We start from the raw sequence: 23,881 nt of genomic DNA, 5'->3' as shown, positions 1-23,881 counted from the left end.
CTCTGACTACGTCAAACAGACTATCAGTTTAGCCAACTTGAGAAGCGACCTTGATAATTTTGCTAGGAACATCTGATATTTGCAGGGGGCACTGGACATTTTTGAACCATGCTTATCCAAGATCTCTGACTTCTAGCCTCCCAATGATCTATGTTACTGACTTCCACAGCATTATTTCCCTTACCTGCAGAAATCCTCTCTCAGTTATTATTACCAAGATTGCTCAAGTAGAAATTCATATTGCTGTATTTTGTCTTTTGTACAGTCATCTTTGAAGACTGCTGGCATCTAGGTTCCTTGAAGTCCCTAAAATAAAGATTCGTGTAAAAATTTCTTTGAAAAAGTTTTCCTTCTAGCATATTTGTACATTTTATCCTGAGCTCGAGTGTGAGACAGAGAGTGGATTATATTTTCCTTTTTATCTGGTTCAAGGATAGAAGTGAAATTCAGTGGTCAGAATAGCTGCAGCACTGAGGCATGGTAGTATCTGTCTTACTGCTATTTTAACTGCCTTTCCCCCCATGGTTCTATATATAATTGGCCCATTTATATTATGCTTAATTTAGTAAGCTTCTTCACCTTTGAGGCAGGCGGTAGGTGAGTTACAAATAAAATTAATGAATGCGCAACTTTTACATCTGCAATTAGGCATTTAAGCTTTTGAAATTAACCCAGGAAGCAGCAGCACTGGTGTGGTAGTTGTTATCATAAATACTATACACATTCAGGTGTGTATGTGTTTGATGTATTAGATATGCAGATAAAGGTGTAAACATGAATTCTCAGCTGAAAAATAGGAGCAGCTAGTGAAAATTTGTGGCTAGGTTTAAATCTCTAGAAACTGGTCTTTGGAAAGGACATATTAATGCAAGGTAAATTTTGCTAGGAAAAACTAAGCAATAATTCTTCTGTTACAAACCGTACAGCATTATAGGGCAGTTAGGTTTAGATTACTTTAAAATAACTTGTAGTGGAGCTTCTGTGATTTAGACACAATTGTTTCTTTTAAAATTATTTTTCATGACCTCGATAGAACTTCAAGGACAACTAATGCCTAAGGAATCAGATCAAAGATGCCACTTGAAATTTCAAAATGTAATTCTAAGATATTCCACTGTAGCCTTCTGGCAGCAGATACAGTACGCGATTTGCGTTTCTGTCTTTGAAAACTGGTCTTTCCATCTCATCAAGAACAGTGTGAAATTGAACTTGCAATTAAAAAATAAGATTTATTTTCCCCTCCTCCTCACCCACCTTTTGACACAAACAAATTGAGGGTCATCAGGAAACAGAAGGAAGAAAATGCTGCAAGATTTTAAAGATGCCTGGTAGGAATATTTCTTAATTGAGTCGTTCTTTTGAGCCGCGTGGAATTGTTCTTATTAAAAATTAAATAAGAACAGCAGAGAAGAACATGCGAGGCTCTTCGAGATTAGAGCTTTGTGAGATTTACTTAAAAGGCTTTCATTAGGCACTGGGGGTTCTGTAGTGTATTAAAACCTCACCTATACAAAATACCTGGTGTTCTATCTTTTAGCCCCTTTGCACAAGACATATGAAACACTGGTACTTAAAACAGGAATAGGGGAAGGATACTTTCACAGTGTTCTTCGAAATAAAGGCGATATTTCTACACTGTTAAGTAATTAGCCCTTTCATTCTATTCTTCCCTCCTCACTCCCTCTTTTCCTCCCTTTTTTCGTCCCTGTCTTTGTCAGTATGGGTTAGGACAGGTCTAGTTGTGGTTTGCTTCCTTATTTTGTTATTATTACTTTTTAAAAAATCAATTTTCTGTCTAGGATGAATGAAAGGAAGGTTTTCAGCAAGGCTTCTTGAACTTTAATATTCACAGACGTCGCCAGAGATGTTGTTAAAATGTAGACTTTGATTCCTTAGGTCTGGGAGGGAGCCTGAGATTCTGCATTTCTAACAAGTTCTCAGTGCTGTCAGTCTATAGACAATGGTAGAGTAGCAAAGAGCTAAATTAGACCCATCTGATTCATTAAAATTACATGGGTCAGCTTTGGGGGGTACTGAAGATAATGGGAAATAAAGGTGAAAAAAGAAAAGAAGCAAAAACAAAAGAAAAACCCCACTACACATACAAATATAAACTGCCTAATTATCCACATTGATTCATTTGATGATTTACCCTAAGAAAGTGATGTCTTTAATGCAATTTTTGTCATGTCTTTATAATGCAACTTGGCTTTTGGCAAACTAATTGGTGTTCAAAAAAGTGAGCATTTAAGGCACTGAATATGAAACACACACACACACACACAAAGAAACACTGCCAGTCGTATATATGCAAGTCCACATAATTTTCTCCTAAGGATACAATAAACCTTGTCCTGAAACATAGCAGTTTCACTATAGGCAGAGTGGGGGTTGAGACCTGAAAGGTAATAGATCTTCAAGTTTTTTGAAGTTCAATACATGTCCTGGCCACCTACCTCATTTTGCCCCTAGGGATCAATAAAATCAAGTGACAAGATTCATTGGGACATATTGGAAATATTTTGCAAACTACAGGGTGTTGGGTAACTGCTACTTGCTCTTGTTATGTTTCTATTTGGATGATATTTTCTAATATTTTATTTCATTCAAAGATATCTTTTGTGTTACTGCTGGTTATTGTGAATCATGCTGGTTGTATTGCAATTGGGGATTCGGGATCAAAATTAAAATTTAAAGTGAGCATTTCCTCTGTCTACCAAATCCATGGATTTAAATAAATTCTACCAAAATAATCATGCAAATGTGAGAAGAGGTTTGTACGAGTGTAGTCACCGCATTATTACTTGAATAGAAAAAAATCTGGAAATTCCTAAACACCCTTCTCAGGGACTAGCTCACCGTGTGGTGGTACATCCGGAAGGTGATATATTTAGTGCCTGAAATCCCAAAATGAAGTGTTGCTGAGGTGTAAGCAGGGAAAGATATCCAGTATATAATAAATGTGGTTATGTTTATAAAAGAAAAAAGTAATGAATATGTGCTAAAATTGAATTGTCCATCTGTCTGTCAACCTGTCTGTCTATTGAGCTTTCTTTCATGAGCCTGGCACAAGCTCTTGACAAAAAAACACCAAAAGGCTAACAACAATGATTCCTAGGGGAAAAATTAGAAGGTATAGTCCGTTTTGGATTCCATACTTTTTTCTCAGTGTATTTCTGTAAAACAGAATATAAACAAAAAGGAGAGCAGAAGAACTAGAGGACTTAGATTTGGGTCCTGTTACCTGGGTTGAGGACTCTAGCCAAACTACTTACCAGAGCAGGTAGATCCTCAAATGTCCCAGCAGATTGGGACCATACAAATTCATGGCTGTATTTCTTGGAAGACTTAATGAAGTGTATAAAGCACTTTGCCCTTCATGAAGAACCGAGATTGTTCTAGTTTGGCTTTTGTTACTCGAAACATCTCTATGTAATTGCACAATGCTGACATTCAACCCTGATATGTTTCTGTATGTAGCTCCACACTCCAAAACCACAATGCCTCCTGTCATTCCACCTCTCTCTTCTCCACTTCCCTCTGACCCCTTCCCAGACACTTTTTGGGTTTCCAGTGGAACCTCATGACAAAATGTCAGAAAGACCCCTGTCATTTACGCACACTTCCATATTAAACAAAGACATTGCATTCTTTCTCCCAGGGATATTTGTTCTCATATCTTCCTCTGCACCGTCTGCCAGAGGGTTCTGGTGAGAACAGCCTGAGCCAGGAGAAGGCAGGGAAGATGCTCCATGAAGGTCCCTGAAATAATATGAAGTGAGCCATTTCTAGTAAATATTGCCCAACTTGGTATCACAATATTATTTTTGTTTTAGCTTTTTCACTAATTCTATCTTAACTAACTTAAAATCTATTTTAAAAGGAAATAGTAATAGATAACCCACATGCAAGTGCTCTGTTGGTTAAGAAAATGAATGTATGGCCAGTAAAAATTCAGAAACATTCCTCTGTAATGCCAAGGACCTAAAATAGTGTTGTATACAAAATATATATCCATCTCACTGCAATAATGTTTGTTCCTCATAGCACTTCCACAGTGTACAAGAGACTGACACACATGAAGCCTTTCGTGGATTGTGGCAACAGACCAACACTGGTGACCCAGAGTGTCTCTTCCCAGCGGGGTGGACAACGTGCCCTATTCCCTCCTGTGTCCCCACTGTTTATTGGGTAGCCCCACACAGGTGTTCGATTAATACCAGGTGAATAAATGAATGAGGGTAGTGCTTTTAAAAACTGATTTCTTATTAGTGTCTGTTAACAACAACAACAACTTTCAGTTGTCATTTGCCCACCTGCCTTGCCCATCTTAGAGCATTGCTTTTTATCAAGAGCAGACTCCAGTGTCCCTATTATCCCAAAGCACGAGTTTGCACAAAGGAGAACAGCGAAGGCTGTAGCTGAGGCTGCTAGCGGAATCTGTAAGGGAATGGAACGAACTGTACCTCCTATATATGTTTTCCATAACATCAGTATAGAATTTTTTTGTTCTCATTTAATTGTTGTTGAGACTGCCTGAGTAAAGTGCCACACGGAAGTTGTCAGGTATTTAAAATCAAAGGTTGAATCCTGATCTTCTGAGAGCTGTCCAATGTGGGACCGTGGACATTCATATAATATTGTTAATTTCCATCATGTCTCCACTGTGGAGTTTAGCTAAATCAAAGTGGATCACAGGTTAAGACCAAGGAGAAATGAAAACGATCTATGTTTATACAAATGCATATTCATATAGACAGAGAGAGACACATACATACACTGACATATATCAAATCAGACTACTCCAGTTTGCAACAGATATGCTGAATACGAGGCTGCAAGTTCCCAAGTATTCCAAATTCTGGGTATTATAATCCTTTTCCTGGTATAACTGACATAATTATTGTTTTCAATGAAATCAGAGATTTTCTTTATGCAATCTATTTTTAAGAAAGAGATAGATATGTGCGAGCTTACAGCACACACACACACTCCTATCATATAATTATATTCTTTCTGAATCTTTATACTCTGTGCTGTGATTTCCTTTATGTCTTATTGGGGGTTTCATCCAGCAATTGAATGACTGGAGGGAAAAACAGAAATTTTTTTTGTCTGCTATAAACATTAGTGTGGTTAGATTACAGCTACCTATGTACAAGTAGTATTTCTGCCTGCCTTAAATCTTGCATTTTTTTTCAGATTTCTATCATCTTCACATATGTTTTCATTGCGAATATTCAGCTTGCGACTCTTAAATGTTGTTTTATTTTTTAAAAAAATTAGATAGTTGGGATGATGATGATGATGATGATGTGTTTGTGTACCTATTTCAAGCATTCATTCCCCTGATTTTGAAAGAATAGCCCCAGAATTTCATTAAATAAATCATAGATCCCACCACTGTCTTTGTTCATGTATTTAGGTGCAATGACTTTCAAATAGGAAAGATAAAATAGAAGACGTCCAGTTAAATTTCAATTTCAGATAAACAATGCTTGCATCTTTTTAGTGCAACTATATTCCAGTTATTACATGGGACATATAATACTGGGAGCAATTCACATGTTCAAACTTACCTGAGTATCCGGCAATTTTATTTACTAAATTGGGTGACCTGAGTCCCACCCCTCAGCACTATGCCCTGACCCTCATTTACCCAAGTGAGCTCAGGCTTTTCCAGGACCACTGCGAGCCAAGGCCAGAGCTATCTCTGGATGCCTGAGGGAGAGATGGGTTTTTCTTCCTCTGGCCTGAGGATGTCATTATCTGAGGCTGTTGCTGCAGCCACCTTGGGCCATGGTGGGAGCACAGCCTGGAAAGATGACACATAATGACAATAGTGGCCACAGGATTTATCAAGCATTTTCTATGTTCTGGGTGCTGTGCCAAGAAAAGCATACTGGCTTATCATTCTGTCCCTAGTCTGTGCTTGACCCTAAAGGTAAAAGTTAGGGTTAGATTTATGAGGTTTTACCACTGCAGTTTTCTGGTTCAGCTTAGCAGTTTTCTGTCACAACCAGGTGTGATGGCTAAGTGATGACATCAGGGACCCAGGCCGCTTGGCCCCCTCTCATCCACAATCCTCAGCATGTGGTTTTCATCGTCATGGTCACAGGGTAGCTGCTCCCTTTCTAGGCGTCTCTTCGTGATGTCAGAACGAGGAGAGAGAGCCAAAGGACCTTCTCCTGGGAAGGCTTTGTCTTCTACAGGAAACTTACATGGGATAAATAACTGCACTATTTTTTTTTTTATAATTCTTACAATTATTGTTCCACTACATCAATGAAAGGACTGGAACACAGAGATAGCTGGTGACTTGTTCAGCTATAACATTGCTGTACTAGAGATTTCGTGTTTGCGTGCATGTTTGTGTCTGTTCATGTGTGTGCAGGCATGTGTGTGTGAGAGGAGAGAGTTAGAGACAACAGTATTTATTGCAAGGAACTGGCTCATGCAATTGTGGGCCTGTTATGTCTAAAATCTGCAGAGTGGGTCAGTGGGCTGGAGGCCACAGAAGAAATAATGTTGCAGCTGGAGTCTGGAGGTGTTTGGAAAGAGAATTTCCTTTTTCCTAGGAACCTCCATCTTCTTTCTCTTAAGGCCTTGAATTGGATAAGGCCCATTCAAACACGGAGAATACATTCTGCTTTACTCAGTGTCTACGGACTTACATGTTTATCTCACCTAAATATATCTTCACAAGACTGGTGTGACAGGTGCTGTGGTCCGGCCAGGATAATACCAAAAGGGAAACTAGGGATCAAATCCCAGTACTGTCCCTGCGGCCCAGACGCTTCCACCAGGCCACTATTTGTGTGACCCACCTGGCTTCTTTGAAGCATCACACAAAGAGAAAACGATTGTGATCTTTCATAGGATTGCCTTTAGTCATGCCCTGCATGAATTGATTTCACATTTTATTTTACAATAAAACACCAGATACACAAAACCACATGGAAAAATTATATAGCTTAATGCAAAATATAAGCTAAATACCCTTACAATAAACACCATACAGCTCAAAAAATAGATCTAGGAAACCTCTGATGTATTTTATCACAATCCCAATTCACTTCCTCTCCTCCCGAGTAACTATGATATTATCTAGGGATTGGCTTACAGTTATTTTTGTAAATAAAGTTTTATTGTCACACAGCCACACCTATGGATTGACTTATTGTTTCTGGATACCTTTGTGCTGCCATAACAAAGCTGAATAATTGTGGCAGAGTCTGCCTGGCTCTCAAACCCTAAAAAAAAAAATACCAGAACAAAATTCCAGAACTGGGGGTTGCATCTTCTCTGTGCAGCTCAGCCTGCTCCTATGTCTGCTGAACCTCTTACAAATCAAAGATTGAGTCCGGAGCTGTGCCTGGATTCCTTTCAGTCTCCCTGGTGAGCCTCATATTTTAAAAATTAATTTTATTGGTACATTTTAGGTATAAAATATAATGACATTCATCATTGGAAATTTGCACCTTTACATGATCTGTCCTTGTTCTTATTTTTTCCCCATTCCTCTGCCCTCCCTTCAACTCCTCCATCCCTCCCTATTTACAAAGACTTTGTTTCCATTTTTTCATTTTCTCATATTAATTCCATTCCCTTCTTTCCTTTCCCCTCCCTCTCCCCCTTCCCCTTTGCCCCTTTTCTTCCTATTTCACATTATCTATTATACCTTTTAGTCCTTATTGACACTTTCAGTTTCTCACACTAGAGAAACTATTCAGTATTTACACATGTGTCCTGTTTATTTCACTTAAGAGTATCGCCTCAATGTGCATCCATTTAGCTACAAATGTCTCTAATTTCTCATTTTTGATGGCTGAGTAGTGCTCCATTTTATTAAAAAAACACATTTTCTTTATCCAGTCTCCAGTTGATGAGCATTTGGGCTGTTTCCAAGTTTTGGCTATAACAAATTGTGCTGCTATGAACATGGGTGCACATATATCACTGTGGTATGATTCTTTTAATTCTTTGGGGAAGATACTCAGCAGAGAAATAGCTGGGTCAAATGGGACTTACAGTTCTAGTTCTTTGAGGTATCTCCATACTGATTTCCACAGTGGTTGCACCAGTCTACACTCCCACCAGCAGTGGAGCAGGGTTCCTCTTTTCCCACAGCCCCACCAGCATTTGTTATTGGTTGATGTCTTGATAGCGGCCATTCTTTCTGGAGTGAGGTAGAATCTCAGGGTTGTTTTCATTTGTATCTCTCAAATGACCAGTGATGTTGAACATTTTCTCATATGTTTGTTTGCTGCTTTTACTTCTTTGTCTGAGAAATGTCTGTTCATTTCAGATGCCCATTTTTGGATTGGGTCTTTAAAATTGGGAGGTCTGCTTTTTTTAAGTTCTTTATAGATTCTAGACAGCAGACCTTTGTCTGAGGGGCAGCTGGTGAAAACTTTTTCCCACATTGTGGGTTGTCTCTTCACTCTGTTGGTGGTTTCTCTTGTTGTGCAGAAGTTTTTTAGTAAGAAGAGATCCCACTTGTTGACTGTTTGTGCTAGTTCACGGGCAACAGAAGTTTTGTTCACGAAATCTTTTCCTACACTAAACTCTTCAAGAGTTTTTCCCAAATTCTCTTCCAGCTGGTTTAGTGTTTCTGTTTTAATATTTAGATCTTTAACCCATTTTGATTTTAGTTTAGTGCATGGTGAGAGATATAGGTCTAGTTTTAATCTTTGGCAAGTTGAAGCCCAATTTTTCCAGCACCATTTATTAAAGAGGCTATCTTTCCTCCAGTGAGGGTGTTTGGCTCCTTTGTCGAAGATGAGGTGGCTGAGTGTGTCTGGAGTTGTTTCTACATCTTCTAATCTGTTCCACTGGTCCTCAGGTCTGTTTCTTCTCAGTACCATGCTGTTTTTATCACAGTAGCTTTGTAGTATAGTTTCAAGTTGGGGGTTGTGATACTCCTTACCTTCTCTTTATTGCCTAGTATTGCTTTTGCTATTCTAGGTCTCTTCTTGTTCCAAATGAATTTTTGGACTGTTTTCTCAAGGTTGGTGAAATATGCTTCTGGAATTTCAATTGGGATTGCATTGAATCTATATATGGAAGTATGACCATTTTCACTATGTTGGCTCTTCCTACTCAGGAGTAGGGATGTTTTTCCATTTTCTGATATCCTCTTCAATCTCTTTATTCACAGTGCCATAGTTTTCAGAGAAGAGGTCTTTGATTTCTTTTGTTAGGTTGATTCCTAGGTATTTCAGTTTTTTGGATGCTATTGTGAAAGGAATTGTTTGCCCTATTTCTCTCTCAGTGAGTCTGTTGTTCATGTAGAGGAAAGCTATTGATATTTGTGTGTTGATCTTGTATCCAGCTGCTTTGCTGAATTTGGTTATTAAGTCTAGAAGACTTTTGGTGGAGTTCTTGGGGTCTTCTATATAGAGTATCATGTCATCTGCAAATAATGACAATTTGACTTCTTCATTTCCTATCTTTATTCCTTTTATTTCTTTCTCTTGTCTAATTGCTGTGGATAATGTTTCCAAGACTATATTGAACAGGAGTGGTGATAGTGGACATTCTGTCTTGTTCCTGATTTTAGTGTGAAGGATTTCAGTTTTTGACCATTTAGTATGATATTGGCTGTTGGTTTTTCATAGATAGCTTTTATCAGATTGAGGTAGAGACCATCTATTCCATGTTTTTGTAGGGTTTTTGTCATAAATGCCTGTTGCATTTTGTCAAATGTTTTTTCTGCATCTGTTGAGATGACTATATGGTTTTTGTCCTTGGTTCTATTGATATAGTGTATTACATTTATTGATTTGCATATTTTGAAACATCCCTGCATCCATGGGATGAATCACACTTGGTCAGGGTGTATGATGTTTCTGATGATCTTCTGCATTCTATTTGCCATTATCTTATTAAGGATTTTTGCATCTATGTTCATTAGTGAGATTGGCCTATAGTTCTCTTTTTTGGTTAGGTCTTTCTCTGCTTTAGGGATCAAGGTGATGCTTGCTTCTAGGAATGAATTTGGGAGTATTGCTTCCCTTTCAATTTCACTGAAGAGTTTAAACAGTAGTGGCAGTAGTTATTCTCTAAATGTCTTGTAGAATTCAGCTGTAAAGCCATCAAGACCAGGGCTTTTCTTAGTTGGTAGATTTTCAATTACGTTTGCAATTTCATTGATTGATATTGAGTTGTTTAGAATTTTTAGGTCATCTTCATTCAACTTTCATAATTCATATGTATCTAGGAATCTGTCCATTTCTTCTGTGTTTTCTATTTTATTGGCGTATAGGTTCTGGAAGTAGGTATTGATGATCCTCTGGATTTCTGCTGGGTCCATTGTAATTTCATCCTTTTCATTCCCAATTGCATGGACTTGGACATTTTCTTTCTTTTTTCTGATAAGGTTGGATAAGGGTTTGTCAATTTTGTTTATTCTTTCAAAGAATCAACTCTTGCCTTCATTGAATTTTTTGTATTGTTCTCTTAGTCTCCATTGCATTGATTTCTGCCCTGATCTTTATAATTTCCTTCCTTAAAAGAACTTTGGGTTTGTCCTGCTCTTCTTTGTCTAGAAGCTTGAGGTTCTGCATCAGGTTGTTTAATTGGGCTTGCTCTGTTTTCCTAATATGTGTATTCATTGCTATGAATTTCCCTCGTAAGACTGCTTTCATTGTGTCCCATAGATTCCAATGTGTTGTATTGTCATTGTCATTTAATTGTAGAAACTGTCTGATTTCTTCTTTAATTTCCTCTGTGACCCATTGGTTATTCAGAAGTGCGTTGTTCAACCTCCATGTGTTTATGAAATTCTTGTGCTTTCTTTTGCTATTGATTTCCAATTTCATTGCACTATGGTCTGATAATATACAAGGAATAACTTCAATTCCTTTGCACTTATTTAAACATGTTCTATGAGCAAGTATGTGGTCTATTTTGGAGAAGCACCTGTGTGCAGCTGAAAAGAATGTGTATTTCAGATATAGAAGATAAGATTGCAATTAGTGACTACGAAATGAAAAATTTCTTAAAAAATAGTAAGGGACCATGAGAAATCAATCCAGCAGCTGCTAGATGATGCAAAGAAGAGTACCATAAGACTGATTGGAGTCAATGACAAAACAGGAAAGAGTGCAGACATAAAAAAACTGTTCACAGAAGTGATTTCAGAAAACTTCCCAAGCAGGGGAAAAGAGTTTGACATATAGATAAGTGAGGTATATAGGACTCCAACTAGCCTTGATCAAAAAAACTTACACATAGGCATACGTTAAGATTCCAGAAACCCAACACAAGAACAAAATTTTACAAGCAGTTAGAGAAAAGAAACAAATCACATACAAAGGAAAGCCCATCAGAATCACAGCAGACTTCTCAATGCAAATCCTCAAGGCAAGAAGAGTTTAGAGTGATGTATTTCAAGCCCTAAAGAAAAACAGCTTCCAACCCAGACTGATGTACCTTGCAAAACTATCTTTCAAAATTGATGGAGAAATAAGATACTTTCATGATGAAGAGTATCTTAGGAACTTCATGAATACCAAACTAGCACTCCAAAAAATTTTCGACAATATCCTAGGAAAAGACAATGAGGATCACAACCCCAGGAAGCCCAGCAGAATGAATACATTGGGCATGACAAGAAATTAAAGCAAAGGGGGAGAATTTAACAAAAAGAAAAAGTCATGACAAGGATAAGTCAATACATATCAATTATAACCATTAATGTTAATGGTCTCAATTCACCAATCAAAAGAAATAGACTGGAAGAATGGGTCAAGAGGCAAGATCCAACAATATGCTGCATACAAGAAACACACTTAATTCAAAAATAAACTCAGTGTGAAAGTTAAAGGGTGGAAAACAATACTCCATGCAATAGGAACCCACAAAAAAGCAGGAGTAGCTATCCTCTTTGGGGATCAAGTGGATTCCAAACCAACACTGATTAAGAGAGACAAAGGACACTACATCCTTCTAAAGGGAACAATCCAAGAGGAAATGATGACAATCATAAATATATATGCACCTGACACTAGTGTGCCCAACTATATAAAACAAATACTAACGGATATGAAAAATCAAATAAGTACTAATGCAAAAGTAGTGGGGGACCTCAATACCCCACTGTCACAAATAGATAGATCAACTAGACAAAAAATAAGCAACAAAATACTAGAACTCAATCCAACTCTTGAAGAAATGAACTTAACAGATGTTGACAGAGTGTTCCACCCCACAAAATCAGAATCCCTGGTGAGCCTCTTGGCAGTGGTGAGCTCATTTACCAGAGGGCATAGAATGTCTGCTCCTCTCTCTTCTATGAGGCCACAGCTGTGGAGGAGCAATGCCTGGGTCTGGTCATTCCTTCTGACTTGCAAAATATAAGTATTCTGATGGAATCAGCTTTTTCTTGTGCATGACTTTTAATACTTTTAGAAAGAGATTCTTTGTCTTATCTTCCATTTGAGTTCCTAGAAGTTCATGTGGAAAAGGCAAGTGAATGCTCAACTCTTTTTATCAGATTTTGAGATATTTAACTGATTCTCTAGCATCATCCAAAGGAGACTACTTAATTTTATTATTAACAGTATTATTACTGTCATTATAGCATAGCAAGATACGTGATGGGTTTTAATCCATTGCAATTATTATTTTCATTGAAGCTCATATTATCACATTTTTGCCAATGGAAGTCTTTTCTTTCAAGTTGGCTCCTAAAATCCTCTGAAATGACCTTGGAGTCTGATGAGTCTTTTTTCTTTCTGCTATTGCACTGTTCTAAACTCCTCTGCATTCTGTGCCCCAGATCTGGAAGGAGCCCCTCCCCATTTAAAGTGATATTTCAAGACCTCACACTGTGCTAAATGAGCTGTGGATGTTCATTTTACTGCCCTCATCATTATTTTTAGGCTTTTGCAATAGACAGAGCCAAGAAGACGAAATACCAGATGAGTTCCAACTGATAGCACCAACTGAAATTCAGCACTATAGGACTATGCTGAGCCTCTTCAACGTTATGTGTGTATTTCCTTCTCTTCCTTGCTGAGCATTTGGTTCTCAAGGACATGGGGAGTGATAAAATTAGAATATCTCATAATTACTCATTTGTTTTATGTCACATTATGCAACAGCTCTGAGAGAATAATACTAATGCTGCCACTATCAATAATATGATTATTTGAAGCTATTACAATTATTTTTTATATGTTTTCCCAGTTCAGCACTCTTGACATTTTTAAGATTATTCCTGTGTCCACATGGTCTTAACGTATTATCAGTGCATGATACACTCTGCCCTTTAACCTTCTTCCATTGTAAATCTACAAGCAAGGGTGTGTTTCATTGCCACCTGTTGTCCTCCTGTAGATGTGCTCTAGGAGTCTTGGTCACCTGAACCTCTGGGAGGTTCTTTGAGATGCCCCAGAGTTTCTATATTCTCAAGGTTGTCAGATGCCTGCCTCAGTCTATTTAGGCTCCTCTAACAAACTATCTTGGGCTAGGTCCTTTATAAACCCCAGAAATTTATTGCTCACAGTCCTAGAGACTGAGAGGTCCAAGATGGAGGGCCCTTCAGATCTGGCATCTGGTGAGGCCTGTTCCTCACAGATAGTACCTTCCACAAGGCAGAAGGCAAAAAGGACTGTAAGAGCCCTCAGGTCATTTTTGTAAGGGCATTGCATTGGTGTGACTTCCATTGCTACACAAAATGTGCAAAGCTGGGTACTGTATAAAGAAGTTTATTTAGCTCACAGTATTGGAAGTGGAAAGTCAAACAGCATGTCAATGGCTCTGGTGAGGGCCTCCTTGGCTGCAAACAACCCTCTTGCAAGAACTACCCAGGGTCCCATGAGAACCACACTCATCTGTTGTGAGGGCAGCACCCTCAGTGGCTTCATTATTTCCTTCCACACCCCATGTGTTACAGGTCCCACCACCTCTTAACATCCCCATACTGGGGACAGAGCTTTCAACATATGACCCTAGGGGACTGCCATACCCAAGTCATAGCAAGCACTAATCCTAATCATAAGGACACAGCCTTCCAAGGAAGAATTACCTCCCTAAGAAAGACCCCCACCTTCCAATAGTCTCACTTCAATGATTAGACTTCCATGTATCAATTTCCAAGGGACACAAACATTGAGACCACAGCAATGCCCAGGTTCTTCCTCTGCTTACCCATTCAAGATTGTGGCTTTTCTCTCCACCCTCCCACTTGAAATCCCAGGTATCTCAGGGTTCCGGGTTTTGCTCTAAGTTCCTGCATGTTGCTAATAATTTTGTATTATTTCTGCTTGTAAGTCACTTTTGCTGGATATAAAATCATTGGCTCATGAGTTCTTCCCTTGAATATCTCATTTCTTCTTATTTTCTCTTTTCTTCTTATTTTTGCAGCTGACCAAAATTTCAATTACAACAATTTTTGGTTACACGTAATTTTCTCTCTTTACTTAAATGTTCAAATGATATTCCTTTTAGATCTTTCAATCTAGTACATTTTATTTGAATGATATGGAAAGTATCATTCCACATTACTTCTTTAGGGTATATAGTGTGTCCTTTTAATAAACAGCTTTAAAGATTTTTTTTATTTCAGAAAATTTTTTTCAAAATATGTAATATTTTGTTCTGTTCCTTTGCATTAGTTTTCTTCTTCAAGGACTCTTGTTTTCCATCAATATTTGTCACCTTCTCTTGAAATGTTTATATTTTGTATTTATTATATTTTGCATTTATTTTGAGTTTCTTAATTTAGATTTAACTTTTAAATGCTATTTTAATTTCTAAATATTTATTGTCTTTTTATTTCTGAGTAATTTAATTCAGATTTGTGCCATCTTTCAGATATAATTTCATTGTATAATGCAATCGGCTACAGTTTTCACCTGCTTTGGGGCTTATCTTCCTGGTGCACTTTCACCTTGATAAGCATGTTTTTGGCTCACACTTCTTTTTTCCTCTTGTAACATTGCAAAGAATCTGATCTCAATACTTTCCTATTGTTACTTATATATGAAATTAATTTTCTTGGTGTTTTAGAGGGAAATGTAGTTCAGGATAACTTTTATAACCTTCCTGAACTTCCTCATTTAGTTTGCATGGAGCATTCACAAGCATGGTGGCTTGCTTCCTGAGATTTTCATGGCTCTTATTTACAATAGTGAGGGTTTCCTTCAGTATTTGTCTGAATCTTCCATCTTGGTTTTCCTCCCAGTGACTTCTCCTGAGTGTTGGGCCAGTTCCTGGAGGGGATAGTGGCTGTGGCCACTGGGGCTTGTGTGGCCCAGATGACTGCTGCCTCCTTCTGAGCGCATGCTGGCCTCCTGCTCTCATGACCCTTACAGTGTTCTGGCATCCCCAGTTTTGCCTGCTGTCTCCCTCTGGCCCTGTGTATTCTGGTGAGTTCTTGGGGCTCCTTGGGATTTTTCTTATTCTGAAGTCTGTAGATGCTTCACCTCCTCTGCATTCTCTGCGCATGATCTGACCCACTGAGGACTAGAGCACCTTGTTTCCATGCACCCATTTGAAATATGGAGATTGTAGGAAGACGTTCATACCTGCTTCTGTATTATATTCCACCATGAAACTAGTTTTGCTATTTAGTTTTCTGTATTTTTATATACAGTTTTCAGGAGACTAAAATAGTATGCTATTATTGCCCAAATCACCCCAAATATTAGTTATCTCAGTTGCACAACAAATGACCCCAAACCAGGTGGCTTACATGAGCATCCCTCTATTACCTCACAGCTCCATGGATCAGAAGTTAGGTGGGCTCTAGCAGACTAGGCTGAAATCAAAGTATTGGCTGGGCTGGACTTTTACCTGGAGCCATGGGGAAAGAATCCTCTTTCAAACTTCTTTAGGCTGTTGGTAGAATTCAGCTCCTTATGCAGAACTGAGTCTCTCCCTTCTTACCAGTTGTTGCAGTCATCTTTTTGGGTTCTCAGCCAACTGCACCATTCCCATGAGGCCCCTTTCATTTTTTAAGTCAGTGCTATTGCTTTGGCTCTTCCTTTTGCCATAGTCTGACTTACAATAGTTTTTACTTTATAATGTTGCAAAAATGTACCCATATTTCAGTACAAGGTTTGATAAATTACATGAGATGTTCAACCTTTCATTCCAAAATGGGCTTTGGGTTAGACGAGTTTGCCCGCCTGTCAGGTAATGTGTGCTCAGAGCACATTTAGAGTAGGGTAGGCTAGGCTAGGCTAATCTAGGCTAGGATGTCTGGCAGGTTAGGTGTAGTAAATGCACTTTCAGCTTATGATAATTTCCTCCTGCAATGGGCTTATAGCAATGTAACCCCATCAAAAGTAGAGGAACATTTATATTTGGAAGTTATCTGACTTTCCATTTTGCTCTCAGCTGTAAAAAAAAACAAAAAAAATGCTGTTTAATTACACCTGCAAAATCCCTTTGAAATGCAAGGAAACATTTTCCCCAGAGTGACACTCTGGGTGAAGGTCATTGGAGCCACCCTAAACTCCTCCTAACAGGTCTTCATTCACTTCTTTTGAAACTCTCAAGAATTCATAGAACTCCTAGTGTATTCTAAATCCTTGGTTTAGGGAGAGAGCTGGGAACAAGGCAAACGTCCTGGCCCTAAGAGTAGGAAAAGTGCTGAATGTTTAATGAATGAGTGAGAGTATCAGTAGACTCTTACAGGTCAAAATGCACAATCAGAGGAAAGCTATAGAAAAACGAGACTCAATATTATTGAGTATGTTTTAAAGGTCCATGTATCATCTTGCATGGAAACATTGCTCAACTTCTGATGAGGAGACTGATTCATCAATATCTCGGTTATCATTGACTGATGACCTCGCCTATAAAAGATCTTGACTTACGTCTATGTTAACAATTAATGGAATGGATAATGTATCACACAGAGTGTATGGAAGGTAATAAAGATGTATAAATGAGAATTACATGGGTTAGTTGGTGTCACTAATGGTTCTTTTGTTCTGCGAGAGCATCAGTATCTTATTCAGGAGACACTTGCTGTTCTAGTTGCCAAATGACTTAACTATGCAAATTCAACTATGATTGGTTTTTCAAGGATGTTTCCCATTACAAAAGTCCCTCACTTAAGTCTCATCTTTAACACTGTTTATTCCTGATCTTCTTGCTTAACTCTTTCAGGGTCTTTAGCCACATGGAGACCCACGTACCTTGTCAGAATATGGCTCTTCTCATAAATATTTGTACAGTATTATTAAGATCCTTTATGTCCCAAATCAGTTTTACACAGGGGGTGTTATTCATTGATTAAGAAATATATGTCATAAAGACTGAATGAGAAGCTAATGTTCAGAGCTGGGAAATGCAATACTGTATATTAGAAGGAATCAGCATTTGTTAGCATAAGTAAGACTTTGAGCCTTGATTATAAGTGTCAGTGTGTTAAAAAACATTGACTAATCCTAGTGTGAAATTACAAGTTTGTAATGCAAATATATTTGGGGAAATGCAAACACATTTATTCATGCATTAATTTACTCATTCAACAGCAATTTATTGAGTGCCTAGCATGTGTCAAGAGTTCTTCTGAGCACCAGAGAGACTGGGGAAACAGGCAGAAAATGGTATTGCCCTTTGAGAGCTTATATTCAAGTATAAGGAATATAAAAATGCATAAAATAAGTAAAAGCATCATTTTGTTATCATTTATTGTAATGACTTTACTTGTAGCAAAGAAGTTTGACTAAAACAAACTTGGAAGGATAGGAACTAAAACTTAAAAAGGTACACACTATTTCTGTCTTTCAGGTATGCATCTGGAACACAGATTGTTCTAGGGACACCATCCATGGTGGGGAAGAGAGAGGAGAGAGAGAGAGAGAGAGAGAGAGAGAGAGAGAGACAGACTTAGGTACCAGGCCCAATGCAGATGGTGCTCTTCATTCTTGCAGATTAATTCTACAGGTATTTTCCAGTCACATGGCCCCAACCTTAGTACAGAGATGGCTGGGAATTGTGGAGGATCATGTGATTTTTTTCAGTGTGCACAAAAAGCTTTTGCCACAGCCATTCTCAAGAAATTTGATGGTCTCTGAGTTTGATAATCCTAAGTCATAAAACAGGTTGTTCTCTATGGAAACTCACAAATCCACCCAGAGAAGCTCTTGAAAGAAAATTCAGGAATCTCCTTCTTTGCCGATGGTCAGGTGGCATCATGATGTCACTCACACAGGCTTTCTCTCCTGATGCAGAAGGGTGCGGCCCTAATAATTAGGGACACCACCTCCTAGCACACACAGAGCTCCTTTCACCACCTCTCATGTGAAGATTAATTTATACAAGCACACAATCACTGCTTCCTGCATAAAGAGTCATTCCTACTTCATACTGTGCTTCCATACCAGTGGTCTCCATTCTTCATTATGCATTCTAATTTCATGAGCTTCTCAATGTCTCTACCTTTCTTCCTCCTTTGTTTCCTTTCTTCCTGATTCATTTGACTGATGTTTATTGGGCAGCTACAAAGTGTCAGGCATTGTGCTAGACCCTGGAGACACGGCGGTGAATAAAAACGATGCCATCTCCCCAGCAGATCAAACCCCCTGCTTTCCTTCTTTTCTTTTCTTTTCCCCTTCCTTCTTTCTTGCCATCCTTCCCCTTTTCTCTTCTCTTTACTTCCTTCTGTTCTCCCTTCCCCATCCCCCTTCCTTTCTTCTTTTCCATGTACAGTTCAAAAATGTAAACTGTTGCACTGTGCATGACTGATCCCATGTTTATAGTGCTTTTCTATTTTTGCCTTCCTGCTGTCCTGACTTTTGTGTCATAGGACCACAAACTGTAGTCCATGGAGTATGGCTATGACTGTATCCCAAACCCACATGTCCAGAGAAATAGCAAATCCCCTCTCTGTGCTCTTAAACTCCCTCTTGAAGTCCTTCCCTGTGGCTTTCCTTTTGAGCAGGGTGCATGCTGCAACCCTGTAATTCTCCTGTCTTCTCCCTGCATTCTATTTAGAAATATCTAACAGCAATTGACTGGGTTTTTATTAGTTCTTTGGGTACATTTTCTGTTTCTCAAGGATCTCTCATCAGGGGTTCTTTGCCAGTAATTACTGCAGCACTGAAGACTTGAAGGAGCTTCCTCTCAGCCTTGAGTGATGGGATTTCTTAATAGGACTGCTTTTTATTTTTGGAGGAGAAAAATTAAATTAAATGTGCTGCTCCATACTAGGCTTATTTAGACTGCAAAAACATAGGAATAATTTTGTTAAAATGAGCAGACTTCTCGATCATTCTGTCGAGTCATAAGAAAATGGAAAGACCTCTATGTATTTATCATTTTCCTACGGGTACTTGGATTAAAAAGGGTCATAGATGCTTTGAAAGGACAGATGCACAGAATTAAGACCAGTGGTGTTGAAAATAAGCCATTCACTGGGGTATTACCTTAGTCAGGGGTCAGACATGGAGGGCCTTTTGGCCAAATGTAGATGGTTGCCTTTTTCCATAAATAAGGTTTTATTTCAAGTCAGCTACACCTACTTGTTTGCCTGTTATTTATGGCTGCTTTTATTTTGCAACAACTGAGTTGACCGGTTGCAACAGACTGTACACAGCCCAAAGGTCTAAAATGCTTACTATCTGGCCCTTTATAGAAAAAGAAAACTTTCAATCTTCAACTTTAATGATCACATGGACCGTGTGTGTGTGTGTGTGTGTGTGTGTGTGTGTGTGTGTGTGTGTGTGTATTGGTCAACTTTTCTGTTGCTGGAACACAATACCCCGCACCCACAAGTTAAAAGAGGACAGGTACAGTTTTGCTCACGTGTTTCAGGGGATTTAGCTCACAGCTGGCTGGCTTCAAGGCGAGCACATCATGGCAGGAAGGACGTGGAGACCAAAGGTGCCCAGTTCGTGGCAGCAGACAGTCTGAGCAAAGACGCAGTGCCAGAGAGGAAAGGGCGAGGGAGGACATAGAGTGCCCAAGGCCACACCTCCACGACCCACCCAGACGCACCCGGTGGCTTCAACTTTTTAATGATCACAGTAAAGCACTCCTAGGTGGCTTCCAAGCCAATCAGACACAACCACTTCAGTGTACATTTTAGTACTTCCATATTTCTAATTGTTTAACATGGAAATTTTTTGTTTATTTGTACAATTTTGCTATTTATTAGCCAGGCAAGCTGGTTGATAGAATTAACATAAAAATTGTTTGCTCATGCATTAGAGACTCACTCATATTCTTTCATTCCTATGTCTTCCTGAAGATTGAAGCTAGACCCCTAGCTCTCACCAGGTACTAAACTAAAACCAAGATGGATCAAAGATCTGAATATTAGAACAGAAACATTTAAAATGCTGTAAGATAAAATAGGTAAAACTCTTGAAGTCATATGAGTAACAAGGACTTTCTGAATAGAAACCCAATTGTATAAAATTACCACCAAGAATTAACAAATGGGATGATATCAAATTAAAAAGCATTTGCACAGCAGAGGAAACAGCCAAAAGCCAATGATTCAGGCATGGAAGCCACAAACACAGTTCTAGCAGAAAATAAGAACTCGAGGAGTCAAAGAATACACAAAGCCAGCGCTGAGGGTACAGCACAGGAAACAACCGCATGAGTCCAGCTAAAAAAGAGCTTTGCCAGCTACATCTCAGAGGACTAATATCTAGAATATATAAAGAACTCAAATAATTTAGACTCCCCAAAATAAAAATCCAATCAAAAAATGGGCAACTAAAGTTAAGAGGAGGCGCAAATGGCCAATAAATACATTAAAAAATGTTCAACGTCAATGGGAATGACAGAAATGCAAATTCAAACAACATTGAGCTTCCATTTTACTCCAGAAAGAATGGCCATCTTCAATGAATCAAATAATATGATTTTTTGATGATAGGCATTCTTTCTGGAGAGGTTGTGGGGAAAAAGTAATCCTTGAGCATTGTTGGCGGGAATATAAACTAGTACAACCAGTATGGAGATTTTTCAAAAAACTAAAAAGAGAAAGTGCATTAGACTCAGCCATTTCCCTTCTATATATCTTCCCAAAAGAGTTAAAGACATCATATCTCAGGGATACATGCATACCCATGTTTATAGCAGTACAGTTCATAATAGCTAACTCTTAGAAGCAGCCTATATGTCCATCAACAGATGACTGGATAAATAAAACATGGCATTTTACATAAAGTGGAGTACTGGTCTGATATAAAAAATGATGAATTTGAGTCATTTGTAGGAAAGTGGATGCAACCTTAGATTATAATATTAAGTGAAATAAATCGGACACGCAAGCTTAAATATAACAAAGTTACTCTTATATGAGAAAACCAAAGTGTAAATAAATTAAAGAGCAAAATAAAAGATAGATAATGGGAAACAGGGAGATAAGTCTTTGGCAAATGGCAAGGGGACCAAGAGGTGGTGGAGTGGGGGTGAGGCAAAGAGGAAGGGTTAGGAAAAGAATCATGTGCCATGCATACGGACCAACCCCCCACAATAGATGTAATCGTTAGGTACTGGAAACATGTGCTCATAAAAATAAAAATGTTTTAAAAATCAAAACTAAACAAACACAAATCAGCCGTAGAAGACCTAAAAGTTAATCATTTTTTGTGTGCTCCTTTCAGATCTGCCACAGGACCACTCATTCACAGGTTGGAGACTACCTAGGGCCAACCCCGAGGACATAGTTTATGGTAATTGACTAAGAATAATTTTCCCTGGGAGATGCTAATGCAGTATTTTAAGCTAAAAACTCTTTGGACTGCGGTATCTGGCACTCAGCAATCAGCCTAACAATCACGCTGAAAACTCGCCGCTCACAACTATTTATGTCAAAAACAGGAATGCTCTATGAGAAGATCAGTTTCACAATTAGATAATTGGTGTGCGTGACATTCTTCTGCTGTTTCATTTGAAAACTGACTTGGAGATGAGGAAAAATGAGCATTCCCTTTAAAAAAAAAAAAGAAGGCAAATATCAGGAGATTTCGTTAACACTCAAATTATGTGTAGTGGAGGTTCAAAGAATTCAGGGCCCTTGAGCTCACCTATGAGGGATGGCATGGTGGGAGGCAACTGTGTTCTTCATATCCAGGGATGTGAAATAATACCATAGACAAAAGAGGTTTTTCCCTCTAAATTGGTTAAAAGTGTTAAACCTAACAGAGTATGTAATTATCTTCCTGGGCTATGGTCACTAAATACTAACAATAGAAGCGATGGCTAATATTTGTTGAGTTTTTGCCTTGTGACAGAGCTGTGCTCATGGTTTGCATGCCTTCCCATTAAACATTATCCTGAACTCTTTGAGGTGGCAGATATCTCTCCCCACCTCACGGATGAAAGAATAAAGAAGTTAAAAATTAAACTCAGGTCAACCTAAATATAGCCCAGTGCTTTTTAACTGAAGACGACTTTGCCCTTTGCCTGCGTGGCTCCCCCGAGGGACACCAGGCAATATCTGGATACATTTTAGATTGTATCTGGGTTGGGGAGCAACTCTAGGTACCCATTGGGCAGAGCCCCCAAACGCTACTGAGCTGCTCACAAGATGCAGAGCCACATCTACAAGCAAGAATCATCTTGCTCCAAACGTCAACAGGGCCCAGGCTGAGAAACCATATTCTAGAGCATGCACAATTAATAGACTGTTCAGTCTCTAGATTTAGAAGCTGTCTCAAGGGGATTCTAGCTTTTTCTTTATCCAGGAAAGCAAGTTGTGACACCACGTATCCCCTTGAATTGTCCTTTTTCCCTCTCAGAAGTCTTAGATAGTACGTGCTATCTTCCCCATAGCTACCAGATCCACATTTTATATGCAGCCAACTGGACAGCTTTTACCTTTCCCCCATGCAGGTACCCATGGTCCCTTCCGTGAACTTGTAACGTCACAAACACTGGAAACTACCTTTAGAGGACAGAAATCCCGTGGCCATGATTCAGGCAGTCGTGCTCCTTCGTCCTTAAAGTCTTAGCTTGTGAATAGTTTCCTGCCTCCTAAAGCAAAGAGCCATGGCAAGAAATGAGAAGCCAAAAGCAAACTGTCCTCAAAACCAGCTCATGGTTCTGACAAGCAGGTGGCTTTACACGCAGTGCAGTAGACTGTATTGGTATCTTTCTTTCATCTGTGCTGGACTTTCTTTGGTCTCAATGCTATAATTGGTAATCCACCTTTGAACCTCACGTTGTGTGAGCATCTAATTCATCTATGCCCGTGCCCCCTTTCCCTTAATGGAAGTCTTTGAGCCGATCCTTCAGAGAAGTTTAGATTTAAATCTCTGATCTCAATCCAGATTAGAGTTCCAGAGCTAATGATCAACAGGCTATTAAGCTTACTTCACATTCTATATCCAATGTTAATCAAACCTGGTGGTTTTTACAGGAAAGTTTTCAGGAAAGAAGCTGTTTTCAAAAACCAGTGTCTTTAAAAGTGTCTCTCCAAATTTTAACTTGTTTACTTACCTTCTCATTAGGTAACGCGATGTTTCTCTAAGTTCCGAGAAGAGCTTTTAGCGCTGCCTCCTCAGCAGAGCAGCGGGCGTGGCATGGTGCCAGGCACTGCGGGGGATCAGCAGGAACAGAAGGAAAGTCTTTGCCCTTAGGGGTTTCACAGTGCGGCTGGGGAAATGGGACATATGCACACACGTGGAAAATGAAATAACTAAACAGAGGTAAAAGATGGTAATCAGAAGCAACAATGCAAGGGATGGCAGGCACCATGTCTGCTTTTTAAGTAAAGAGATTCAGTTCATTGTTCCAGAGGAAAAACGGTTGCATAGTTTGGTTGTTGTAAAAGATGGGATTTGAAGGAGGGAACAAATTGTCAGGGAAGTGGAGATTCTATAAATTCAAGGCTGGATGGGAATCACTTAAGATGGGTTCAAGATGTGTGCTGACTCGTCATAGGGTTGAGCGCATA

General features: G+C 38.9%; 1 long non-coding RNA gene across 1 annotated transcript in view; it reads right to left on the bottom strand.

Moving 5' to 3' along the window:
- LOC147822179 (uncharacterized) overlaps positions 1-23,557 on the bottom strand; it is a 56,651-nt gene extending 33,094 nt beyond the window's left edge. Inside the window, exons 1-2 of the long non-coding RNA XR_015445984.1 lie at positions 23,425-23,557; positions 22,871-22,959 (exon numbers count right to left, since the gene is read on the bottom strand). This is a non-coding gene — a long non-coding RNA (uncharacterized LOC147822179). The remainder of the gene's footprint in view (positions 1-22,870; positions 22,960-23,424) is intronic.
- Between the last annotated feature and the right edge of the window lie 324 nt (positions 23,558-23,881).

Source organism: Heterocephalus glaber, unplaced genomic scaffold (assembly GCF_053883595.1).
Source record: "Heterocephalus glaber isolate CG9 unplaced genomic scaffold, H.glaber_assembly_v1.0 deba00001673, whole genome shotgun sequence".
Taxonomy (NCBI): Eukaryota; Metazoa; Chordata; class Mammalia; order Rodentia; family Bathyergidae; genus Heterocephalus; species Heterocephalus glaber.
Note: the sequence above shows the minus strand (reverse complement) of the source record. Positions and strands in the feature narration are given on the sequence as shown.